Source organism: Macaca fascicularis, chromosome 6, assembly GCF_037993035.2.
Source record: "Macaca fascicularis isolate 582-1 chromosome 6, T2T-MFA8v1.1".
NCBI lineage: Eukaryota > Metazoa > Chordata > Mammalia > Primates > Cercopithecidae > Macaca > Macaca fascicularis.
In genome coordinates, this window is record NC_088380.1 from 130,747,083 (window position 1) to 130,759,083 (window position 12,001).

Consider the following 12,001-nt stretch of genomic DNA (forward strand, 5'->3'; position numbering starts at 1 on the left):
ATAATTGGAGTTCTAGAGTAGAAAGGGAAAGAGAATGGGCTAAACACTGTTTTAAAAAAAATAATAGCTGAGAATTTTTCAGAGCAGATAAAAGACTTCAAGCTACATGTTGACTTAACACAATGAAATGCCAGCAGGATAAATATGAAGGAAAACACTACTAGGTACATCTAGTTGAACTGCTAAAAGATACAAATGTCTTAAAGCATTCAGAGAAGCAACAATAACACTTAGAGCTGACTTCTCAATAGAAATGATGGAAGCCAGAAACCAATAGAATGACATTTTAAATATGAGGCACATGGATAGAGCTAGCAATTATTAGGCTCCTTCTATTGTGTGCTAGGCTCTAGGCCAAACCCTTTACAAACATTATCTCATTTAGTCCTTGCACTCTCCCAAAGAGATCAAATTAATATATCCATTTTAATGAAAGGAAATCAAAGCTTGAAAAAATTAACTATTTACATAAATTCAGACAGCTAACCAGTGGTAAAGATTGAAACTTCACTGTGACAAACTCCAACATATTTATCCTATATATTATGAGGCTTCCTGTCTGCTTTCACATCTATCCCTATGGGTCTGCTTAGGCTCTGGTCCAAGCACTTCCTGGTTTGGCAATCTCATTGCCAAGTCTTGTAGTAGTTATGACAATATGCCAGAGTTAATAATGAAAAGAAAAAAGAGAGAGAAAAATAAATGTGGAGGAATGCTAGTATCTAATATTGGATAACAAGGATACGGATCACATTATTGTATGGTACCACAGACTGTGGAGAGAATACCCTTAATTGGCATCCTTTCTTTGTGTGCAATATATCTAATCTCAATTTTGACTCTATAGTAAATAAATGAAATGCTACCTATGTGTTATTAGCACCATATTGTGAAGTGTATATTGTTATAGAAAATTGACAATGTGATGAGCAGTCCTTTAGCTAATAGAATATCTTTTTAGTGAATATTATTTCATAAGGAAATGTGCTGATGACAGCTTATTTCAGTGGAAACTGCCGACGCATAACCTTTTTGCTAGACAATATTATGTCAGTATGACAATATTTTAAAAATTATACTAAATACTAGGAATGTGTTTTCAAGAATATTCGAGAAATGAGTATATAAGATTATAAATTAGCATACAAAAGTATTTCTTAATATATTATATTAGCACATATATTATAGGAGATTTTATTGGGGAAATGCATCTTTTTTTTTTTTTTTTTTTTTTTTTTTTTTTTTTTTTTTTTGAGATGGAGTCTCACTTTGTCGCCCAGGCTGGAGTGCAGTGGCCGGATCTCAGCTCACTGCAAGCTCCGCCTCCCGGGTTTACGCCATTCTCCTGCCTCAGCCTCCCGAGTAGCTGGGACTACAGGCGCCCACCACCTCGCCCAGCTAGTTTTTTGTATTTTTAGTAGAGACGGGGTTTCACCATATTAGCCAGGATGGTCTCGATCTCCTGACCTCGTGATCCGCCCGTCTCGGCCTCCCAAAGTGCTGGGATTACAGGCTTGAGCCACCGTGCTCGGCCGGGAAATGCATCTTTTATAATAAGGTAATCATGTTCAACAATATTTTGTTTTTATATATGTTTTCTTTAAAACTATAATAAGATGTAAGAATATCTCTTCAGAATACATTTATATGTATAGATGAATACACACATGTATGTATGTATATATTGATATGCATATAGACAAAAAATTCCCAAGTTATTACTTAAATACATATACATACACATATGTAATTATATATGTATAATTTTTATACAGAAAATATTTATATGTAATTTAAATTAAATATAATTATGTATATGTGTATATATATACACACACATCAAAATACTTGTGTATATTTGTGTGTGTGTGTGTATATATATATAGTTGTGTGTATATACACACACACACGTATTTTGATATAGCCTGAATTTTTCTAGGAGTCGTTAGTCTATGGTTCAAATAAAGTTATTTATTAATAATGCTCAAATTTCACCATTCCATTGCTCATATACTAATGAAACCACCTCAAAATCTAACCCAGCTTGTTCTGGGAGAATGAGTGGGAATGGAGTTTGGGGAGCTCATAAAGAGTATTCTGTTCTCTGTTCTCCCACTCATTGACACATCACCAACTCACAGGGATCCCACATCACCAACTCACAGCCAACCTGCCCACAGCAAGCGTGACATATTCATTCAGGTGCCATCCTCTGGACACTCCCAAAGTGCTCACCATGCAAGGACCCAGAGCACTGCTGCACTCCACTGCTTTGTCCACAAAGCAGGTGTATTAGTCTGTTCTGACACTGCTATAAAGATACTACCTGAGACTTGATAATTTATAAATAAAAGAGATTTAATTGACTCACAGTTTTGCATGGCTGGGGAGGCCTCAGGAAACTTACAATCATGGTGGAAGGCAAAGGGGAAGCAAGCACTTTCTTCACAAAGTGGAAGGAGAGAGAGCACAGGGGAAACTGCCCCACCCACAAAGCCATTTTTCCCTCCTAGGCCTCCAGGCCTGTGATAGGAGGAGCTGCCGTGAAGGTCTCTGACATGCCCTGGAGACATTTCCCCCATTGTCTAGGCTACTAAGAGTCAGGTCCTCCTTACTCGTGCAAATTTCTGCAGCTGGTTTGAATTCCTCCCCAAAAAATGGGTTTTACTTTTCTACCACATGGTCAGGCTGCAAAATTTCCAAATCTTTACGCTCTGCTTTCCTTTTAAACATAAGTTCCAATTTCGAACCATCTCTTTGTGAATGTATATTTCAGAATAAGCCAGGTCACCTCTTAAACACTTTCCCCACACCTAGGATTTAAGCTCCCTGAGTGCAGGGACTATGAGTAGTTTTCTGTTTCCTACAACTTCTGGTCCAGTGATTTAAATAAAGATGCTCAATAAATTTTGGTTAATCATGTATAATAGAAATCAAATTAAGATGCACAGAAGGTAAGAATCTTTTCAAACTTTACATAAAATTATTAAAAAGTATGTTATGTAGTTAAACATGAGGAATATAGAAATCAAAGAAAAATTTGAGAACCTTTAAATATACACCACCCTTGACTTTTTTTATGACTTTAGACACAACATTTCTGAGGCACATAGTTATCCATTTTGGATAACATTTGGAAGTTATTGGACAAAAAGGTAAAATTTAAAAATTTTTTCAAAACGTAAAAACTGCAAAAAGTGTTTTCTCTAAGGAAATCCATTTTACTAGTGAAAATTTCTTTAAGTTCTCTATATCAGGAGAATTTAATTTTCTTCGTGATTTAGGCAGAAATAAGTCTGTTTTTCTTGGATTCAAACATCAGCAAGCAATGCAAAGATATTATTAGTATGTTTTGTAATCTTGACCAAGACTGTGAAATAGAAACTAGCTGGAAAAAAGTTGCTTTAGAAAGAGCAATGTAGAAATTATTCATCTGGGGGATGAGGAGGCACGTAAATGTAACATATAAAAATTTGTCAAAGATAAAATAATAATGCCTATATCTTTGGAGACAACAAATACTTAAATAAAGATATATTCTTCCATTCAAAAAATACTTAAAATGAGAAAGATCTAGAAATAGTCTAGTGATGAATGAGATATATCTATACTTACAATGTAATATGCATCTCTGCAGAAATTTATTTGTTAACATGGAAACTTGTTCATCATATATTGTTAAAGTTTTAAAAAACAATTAAAAATAATACATTCTGTGTAATTGTATCTATGTAGAAAAATAAGAAATATATATGTACATGATATACATACATATATAGTATACATCCATATCTATTATATATATCCATGGAGAGAGAGAGAGAGTCTCAGAAGGAAAGTGTCTTGAATGCTGTAAGTGTCCCTTCTGTATCACTTTTACTGGACCAGTGCACCCATACTCACTGCTGCTATGAACTTTGCCTGCTGAGGCTCACCACTGCCACCTTTCTCTGAAGAATTGTTCTTGGCTAAAAAGGAACTGCCTTGCTCAGAGTTAGAATGCCCTGTCCCAAGAGGCATTTTGCAATCATGACAGAGGGTACAAATACCTGGCCTTATGCCTCAACTAACTCTGTAGTGCCACCTGTGCTCTGAATTTCCCATGAGACCAGAAGCATGCGACTTCAGCCTATTTCACAAGCTTCCACAGCTCCTTCCCTTGCCATATTCTATCACTTCTCCTGCCCCAAGAGCACTCCCTCAATTAATCATGTGTGTCTGATTCCCTGTTGTAGGTTGGGCTTCTAGGAAACCAGCCGTGAGACATACATAAAATGTTAAAAGTAGTTCTACAGGTACTGGGGTTAGAGATCATTTTTAGGTTATTTGTCATGTTCTTCCTGATTAAACTATATTTAGGATTTTATTCAGTAGAACCTCAAAATACAGAAAAAAAGAAAGTTCAAAGAAATTGAATATATTTTATTTTAATATAACACTATGTGTTCATTTAAATAAGACCAAATTTCTTCAGGATCCTTTGCGAAAGAATAGTGTAAGTATGTCTCCCTCTTTGAATATTCCCAAATTATTAATAATAAATTATTTCCTGATGCTAGTTTTTAGTCTTTATATTCCAGGATTTTACATTAGATGAAACATAAATACTAATTGGAATATTATTGATCTTTTTCATCTTCCTCCTCATAGTGAATTCAATAAGCATATTATTATACTAGATAGACTTGAAAAAGCATCTCATTTTCCTTGACATTTTTTCTGTTACTTTTATCTAGATCACAAAATCACACAAGTCTTGGCAAAGAAAGGTTTGAAACTTTGTGGAAGTTTTTGGCATTATCCATGTCATACTTGAAAATCATTTGTTTTAGTCGTATAATACACTTAGTATTTTTTCTGGACACTATGGTAGCCATGTTACCTGTTTTTTTCTTAATCCTCACAGCAGCCCTTCAGAAATATTATTATTCATAATTGAGAATCAGAAACATTAGGTGTGTTATACAAGGTCTCATATCTGAGGGTACCATATCCATCACACCACTTCTTCCTTTTGAAGGAAATCAGAATATTTTACCCCAGAATGTGTTTCTTTGGCATATTTGGAGACAGCTTTTCAGAAAAGCTGCATACACAAGAATAGCCCTGAAAAGCTGTCTTTTGTGGAAAAGATTTGCATCTGTAGAGGAAATCTACATTAGTGAAATGAAGTAAACAGCAGATGCAAATAGGCTTTTTCTAAGCACCTCCCCCCAACCCTCATCCAGATCCAGGAAGGGTAACTCATAAGAACAGGACATGAAAGTCTGACACTTTAAAAGGTCTGGCAGAAGAACTTTTACTACAGGTCATCATTTATCCCTCAAAGGCAGTTCTGAAAGATTACTTGATTGGGCTTTATTTGCATGAGACAACTATTGTTCATAGTGAAGTTCTGCCCCTTACCTTTCCCTACACAGCCTCCTCTAGAGCTCAGAGAAAGTTGGTCCCAGGCTATTGTTTATTTGGGCTTATTCATTTCCCCTGAAAATAATTTATTCCTATATCCCCACATCTCTTCTCTCCCCATTAGAAAAGGTATTTAAGCATCAACTATCTGGCCCTTTCTTTTTTGAGTTTTTACATTTTGTATAATTCCTGTGCACACGTGTGTGAAATAAATTTATTATCCTTTTTTCTTGTTAACCTGTCTTTTGTTTTAAGGGTGTCAGCCATGATCCCTCATGATGGGGAAGAAAAGGATGAACCCCTTTCCATCCCTAAAGTTCTCTTACACAAAGTCACGTGGTCAGACTTGCTACTTTCTCCTTCAGTGTATTTCATACCTTTTTTCCTATGTGTAATCACCAAAACTGACTACAAAGTTTTCCTAAATAAAATGACAAGTTCTTATCTAAAATAACCAAAATTCAAATAACTTTTAGGGGAAAGCTTAATAAAGGATAACTTATTATTTTAAGGACATCCCTCAGAGCTCTAATGATAAATGAAATTATATTACATTTCTCAATAAAGAGGAAAAACTATTTTCTCCAAAGCACATAAAATAAGTTCCAAAATTAAAAATTCAGAAGTTAGACTTAAATGAAAGCCATCAATTAATTTTTATAAAAGAACTAGAACCATTTTGAAAAAAAGTTCAATTGTCTTCTAAATGAAAATTAGATAAATAACTTCGTTTTATTGAGAAAAATTATTATGATCTGAGAGATAGACCTAGCAGGCTTTTTAGGCTTCAGTTAAAAATATTAATTCTCCAGAATAGTACCCCAAATCTTTCATCCACAAATGAGCAGAGCTCAAAGAGGATTTCACCTACAGAGCAAAGGAGCAGTAGTTGACAATGATGCTTCTTTATGTTTGTGATACCATTACCTTCAGCAATAACGATTTAAACAAAAAGTACTCTGACAGTGATCAAATAAATATTTAAGTTCTTAAAGGCTCCAGGTACTATTTTGTAAATTGTACCCTGCAATTGAGAATCTGATGGAACCTTAAAACAATGAACACATTTCCCATGTGATTTAGACTTTCCCAGACTTCAGTTGCAATCTTCTAACCACTTGAAAAGTCTCTGCCTATTCAATTCTTCATACAATGATTTAAGAATAAAAAGATCTGCTCTTTGTTACTATGTTGTTGGCACAGAAGTGTATAAAGATGCTAAGATACTGTGTAGATTCTTGATCCTCTATATGTGAGAATCTGACCAGTCATACAAAAAAGACACAGAATTTCAGCCCTTTTACAATTTTTTTTCCTTTTGCATTTTCATTTTCACTATTTTTCTTTGAAGTACATATAGGAATGTAACAATAAGGAATTTTTGTATGCCTAGCTATCCTGTTCACTGACTCTGTTTTTTTTTTTTCACTATCAAAAAGCATTTTACATTGTGCATTAAAGTAATTTAAGGAACTAGAAACACCTTATGAACTCTACAGAACATTTTATGATTGAGCTAAAAGTGACCAACTCATTTATTCCTATTTTCTCAATGGTTCAAATGGCCCAAATCCCAAACATCATAATCCAACCGAAACAAAATAAAAGAGTCATTTTCAGTGCAGTGTCACTCATTTTTTTCTTTCCTTTCTCTCTCTCTCTTTTTTTTTTTATTTTAAGGCATGGAAGCATTTGCCAAAATGGGATCTCTGTAATAACAAACCACAGGAAAAAAAAAAAAAGTAAAACATCCCTGCACAGTGATGGTATACTATTACATTTAGCCAACCCACACAAATTGGTCCCAGCAGTTTTCTCTTTAATTCAGGATTTATGGAAACATCTGAGATTATAAAATTAACCAAACAAAAACAGATGCTATAATTGTGAGGGGCCCAATTCTTGGATGAATACCAGAGCTAAACATTAGTATATGGAGTGGAAACATTTTAACTTAAGTTCTTATGTATCAGTTTACAAGCTGATGTAAATATTCCACATGAAAATAACTATCTAAACAGCTTGGAGAAATAAACTTATGTTCACATAAGAGGCCCATTTTTCTCTCCTTCAAAAGGAAGACAAGGCTATTAAAATGATAATTTCCTCAAGTTTTTTAATTAATAATATAAAATCTCCCACCTATATTTACAACTTCTAAGAAAGAGAGGGAGGAAGCATAGCTTAGATACAACTCCCAAATTGTGCTTTTATGTTACTCTGGGACGATACATAAGTAGTTTGCATATTTGTTGCAGAAGACCCATTCTGAGCAGTGTTTAGCATTCGGACAGAAATAGCTCCAACTGAAAGGAAAAAGAACACCTTTGCCTTTGAAGTAAGAGTAACTATTTAAAGGTAGTAGAAAATATCTTTCCAGACTAGACTACCCCTAGACATTGTAAAAGCCCTGGAAATTATCCCTAGGAAAGAGAGCTAAAAAAAAATGAAGTATGCTGGTTGGGTTTCCATTTAAGGGCTGGGTGTGGTTCTAGCAACTGACTCCTTGTGGCTATGCCTTTGCAGAGACTGCTTTTAAAGTATAAATACAAAGGAAATTAGAGACTGAAAACCAGTTAAAAATGTGTTCTTTTTAGGAATGAAAGGCCTTTAAGATGCTTTTTCTGTAAAGCAGTAGGTTTCTTTGAATATAAGAACACATGGCAAAGGCTATGGTTCTAAGACTGGGGAAAAGGACTTTGTAAACACACTCAGAGAAATGTCAGGATAATACCTCCAGGGGACTTCGGCGGAGATTTGTTTATTGGATTTCCACCATTGAGCCAATCATGATTAAATTGCCTTAGGGCAAAAGTTCAAAGGGCTAACAATCAGAATGCATAAAAAGTAGAACAACAACTGGCATATATTAAAATAAACAAGATGTCATGTAAAGAGATGCGTCTTTCAGCTCTTTACAGTTCAGCTCGTAGAAGGTCATTAAACAAGGATTGGGCCAAACTGTGGTGAACAAAGAATCCCACAAACAAGAGTCATCTACAAAATCTAATTTCTTCTTGAGTTCTTTACAGAAGAAATGTGGTAACTGTTAGCTAGAGCCCTCCAGCTGATTTATATTTCTATGAAGTTAAACAAGCAGTGTTTCCCACAGTCTATTCCAGAGAATATGAAATCTATGGAATGTTAATAAGCATTAGCAACCCCCTCTCTTTCCCTACCAAGGTGATCATCCAGGAAACATGGATTTAAACCTGGTTACCAGATTCTCTATTTTCCTAGAATCTAGGCTTTCAAAGCTTATTTGATCCCAGAACCCTCTTTTCTTAGTTAAATCTTGCAGGAATGGTGTTCATTAGAATACACTTGGAGAAACACAAACCTAAGTCGACTAGTGTACAAGTTTCATGCTAGGCCCAAAGGTGAAGAAAGTTAGTGATGGGTCCATGTTGGCCCCCAAGTCCCAGACAGCGCATTTTTCCTCCACCTGAAAAGCCCAGACCCTCATGCTCTTCTCTGTCAAATGTGGATCTAACTCAGCTTTAAAATACGGTAATGTACGGGCAAAGGGAAATTTTCCCCTTCACCCTCTAAACGTTTGCTTAAAAATCAGCTCACAAAAGGCAGACATATGGATAAAAGTGATACAGATTTGCTTAATGTCTATATACAGGAGATTTTGTGTCTATGTACAGGAGACTTCAGAATGAAAACCCAAAGCTATAGGGGAAATTGTCCATTTTCATGCTTAGGTTCATCAAAGTGTGGAAGCTGTGTAGAAAGATGATTGGACAAAAGGGAACGATCGAATGCTAATGGATGGAGCGGAGAAGCCCAGCAAGCCCTGTCCAGATTCCTGTTTCCCTCTCTAAGCACACATTCCTTCCTTCTGGGTGTAGGGCAGGACCCTCTCTGAAATGGGGATCTTATTATCTATAGTCAAACAAGGTAGGTCAGATAATTTCTTGATGGCCAGTTGTTACACAGAAAGTCAGGGGAAAGTTAGAGTAATAATTTTAGGTTTTATGGCTGGCTTTTTTTGTTGTTGTTTCTGTGACATGCCTTGGGAAAGAGGGATTCTAATTTCTATGACCAGGATCACAGGAGAATGAAACTGAGAGACAGGAGGGCAGGAGAAGGTCAGAGAAAAACTTTTGCTTCTGAGGTCTTCAATTTGGGGTATTGTTTTCTGAGCCCCAACAGTAAAAATGCATGATAATAGCTTGAGAGTTTTCTTCTGCAAATATATTTGCATAGTAACAGAACAGAAACTTTGATGTGAAAGAATCAAATTCTTATTGAGACATTTTAGGCAAGTCATTAAGAGAAAGTTTGGGAAAGTAATGTATCTATTTCCAGGATCCTTGTCTCATGCACCAGGGATAGTCAAATATGACAGTGACCCAATCCAAGCTACTGAGATCTTGCAAACCCATAATTAGCATTTTGAACTGGACCTAGTGGTCTCTGAAGCACTTGTGTCCCAAATTCCTTGTATCTGAGCGATTCCTTGAGTCATCTGATTACAGAGTCACCGTGACTTTTATATTCAATCTTCTAATTTTCCACCCCAGAAAAGACTAGCATGCCTGACATTGCACAAGCCCCCTTTCACAGAGCAGCTCTTAAGAGCTACATGATAGAAATTTCATCAATAATAGCCTTCTAATAACTTTCCTGTATCTCCCAGTTCTAATTCAAAATTTCAGCTGTAGATTAAAATTTATTCTGCTCACAGGAGTATTGCAGAAAAGAGAGATGACATGTCATTTCATTTTTTCTTCTCAAAGCTCAATATCTCCATTCTTTGTATGGCAGAGCATCAGATCCCTCTTAATTTTAGATACCCTATTTCAGATATTAACCCGATTGTCAATGTCCCTTTTAAACTCAGCACCCTAAACCAAACTATTTATACCAAGTTATACTCAGCATATGATAAAAGAGCTACACTGTCTTAATTTTCATTGTACTGGTCTTCATTCATTCTTAAAGAATAATATTTAATTTAATATGTAGACAGATTCTTCCCAATAATCCTCTAAGAAAAATTCCAGCATTACTCAATAGTCCTGTTCTCCTGTTCCTCCTAAAATTCATTTACAGAAAGAAAATAATATCACACGAGAATGAAAGCATGATAGCAGGAATTGGGTAGAAAATTAGTTCCTCAGGCATCGGAAAGAGAGTTTTTAAGAACTTGCTGAATGGTGTTTTGGTTTATGTAAGAATTGGGAAGGAAAGTAAGGACATTTTGAGAGTATTGATCATGAATTTATTCACTAAAATGTGATTGCGGACATGAAAAACTATATACAAACCAGATTTAAATTATGTTTTTTTCTGGACTTTGATACTTTAAATGTGACTTGCTGTAGAGATTGCATGACTGAGGTCTATAAGATTTATAAGAGCTGACTAACTCAAAACATGAACCATCTATTAGAGGCTATGGTCTGATCAGGCTCTATGGCTTATGTCTATAATCCCAGCACTTTGGGAGGTCAAGGCAGGAGGATCACTTGAGCCCAGGAGTTAGAAAGCACCCTGGGCAACATAAGGAGACACTTTCTCTACAAAAAACTTAAGAACATTAGCTAAGCTTGGTGCTTTCTGCCTGTGGTCCTAGCCATTCAGAAGGCTGAGGCAGGAGGATCTCTTGGACCTGAGAGGTTGAGGCCATGATCATACCATTGCAATGCAATCCAGTCTGGGTGACAGAGAACCTGTCTAAAAAAAAAAAAAAAAAAAAGGAAAAAGAAGAGAAAAGGAAAAGAAAGAAAGAAAAAAGAAAGAGAAAGAAAGAAAGAAAGAGAGAGAGAAAGAAAAAGAAAAAAGGAAGAAAGGAAGGAGAAAGAGAAAGAAAGAAAAGAAAGAAAAAGAAAGAAAGAAAGAGAAAGAAAGAAAGAAAGAAAGAAAAAGAAAGAAAGAAAGAGAAAGAAACAGAGAGAGAACGAACTATGGTCTGTTTGGGGATACACAAAGAAAGGCACAGTCTCTGCCCTTTGGGAACTTACCATCTACCAGCAAAAGTGGGGAATGCAAACAAAAATGTCAGTAAGAATATCAATATTAATGTTATTTGTGGCCAAATCACATTCTGGGCTCAAATACTAGATCTACTTTCGAAGATTTGCTGCCAAGTCGACTTTATTTTCCCTTGTATTTGCACAATTGATATTTTTTATTTAAATGAAGAATATAGTTCTATTTTCTTTTTTTCCTATTTTCCAAAATAGCTGAGATTATTGGAATCATTTTTAGATTTAATTTTACTCATCTCTTGATGTGTTATTTCTTCCAGAATAAAGTCATCCTCAGTCACATTAGGTATGCCTTCACTGTGCATAGTGAAGACGTTTCACGAGATAGAGGACAAAGCTAAGGACAGTGAGTTGTGACCTCCACTAATGTACTCCTTCATTGTTAACCTTATGCTACATAGTATAGTACTTGGAGTTTAGTGAATGATTTAATATGTCTCATTTAGTCTCACAACAATCCTCCAAGGCAGGCTGGAAACTGAGACCTAGAGGGGTTAAATGGCATATTCAAAGTGAGATCATTTGTAAATGACAGAAACTACTTCTACTGATAAATACAGACTTCTTTCTACTAAGCTACATCTGATGCT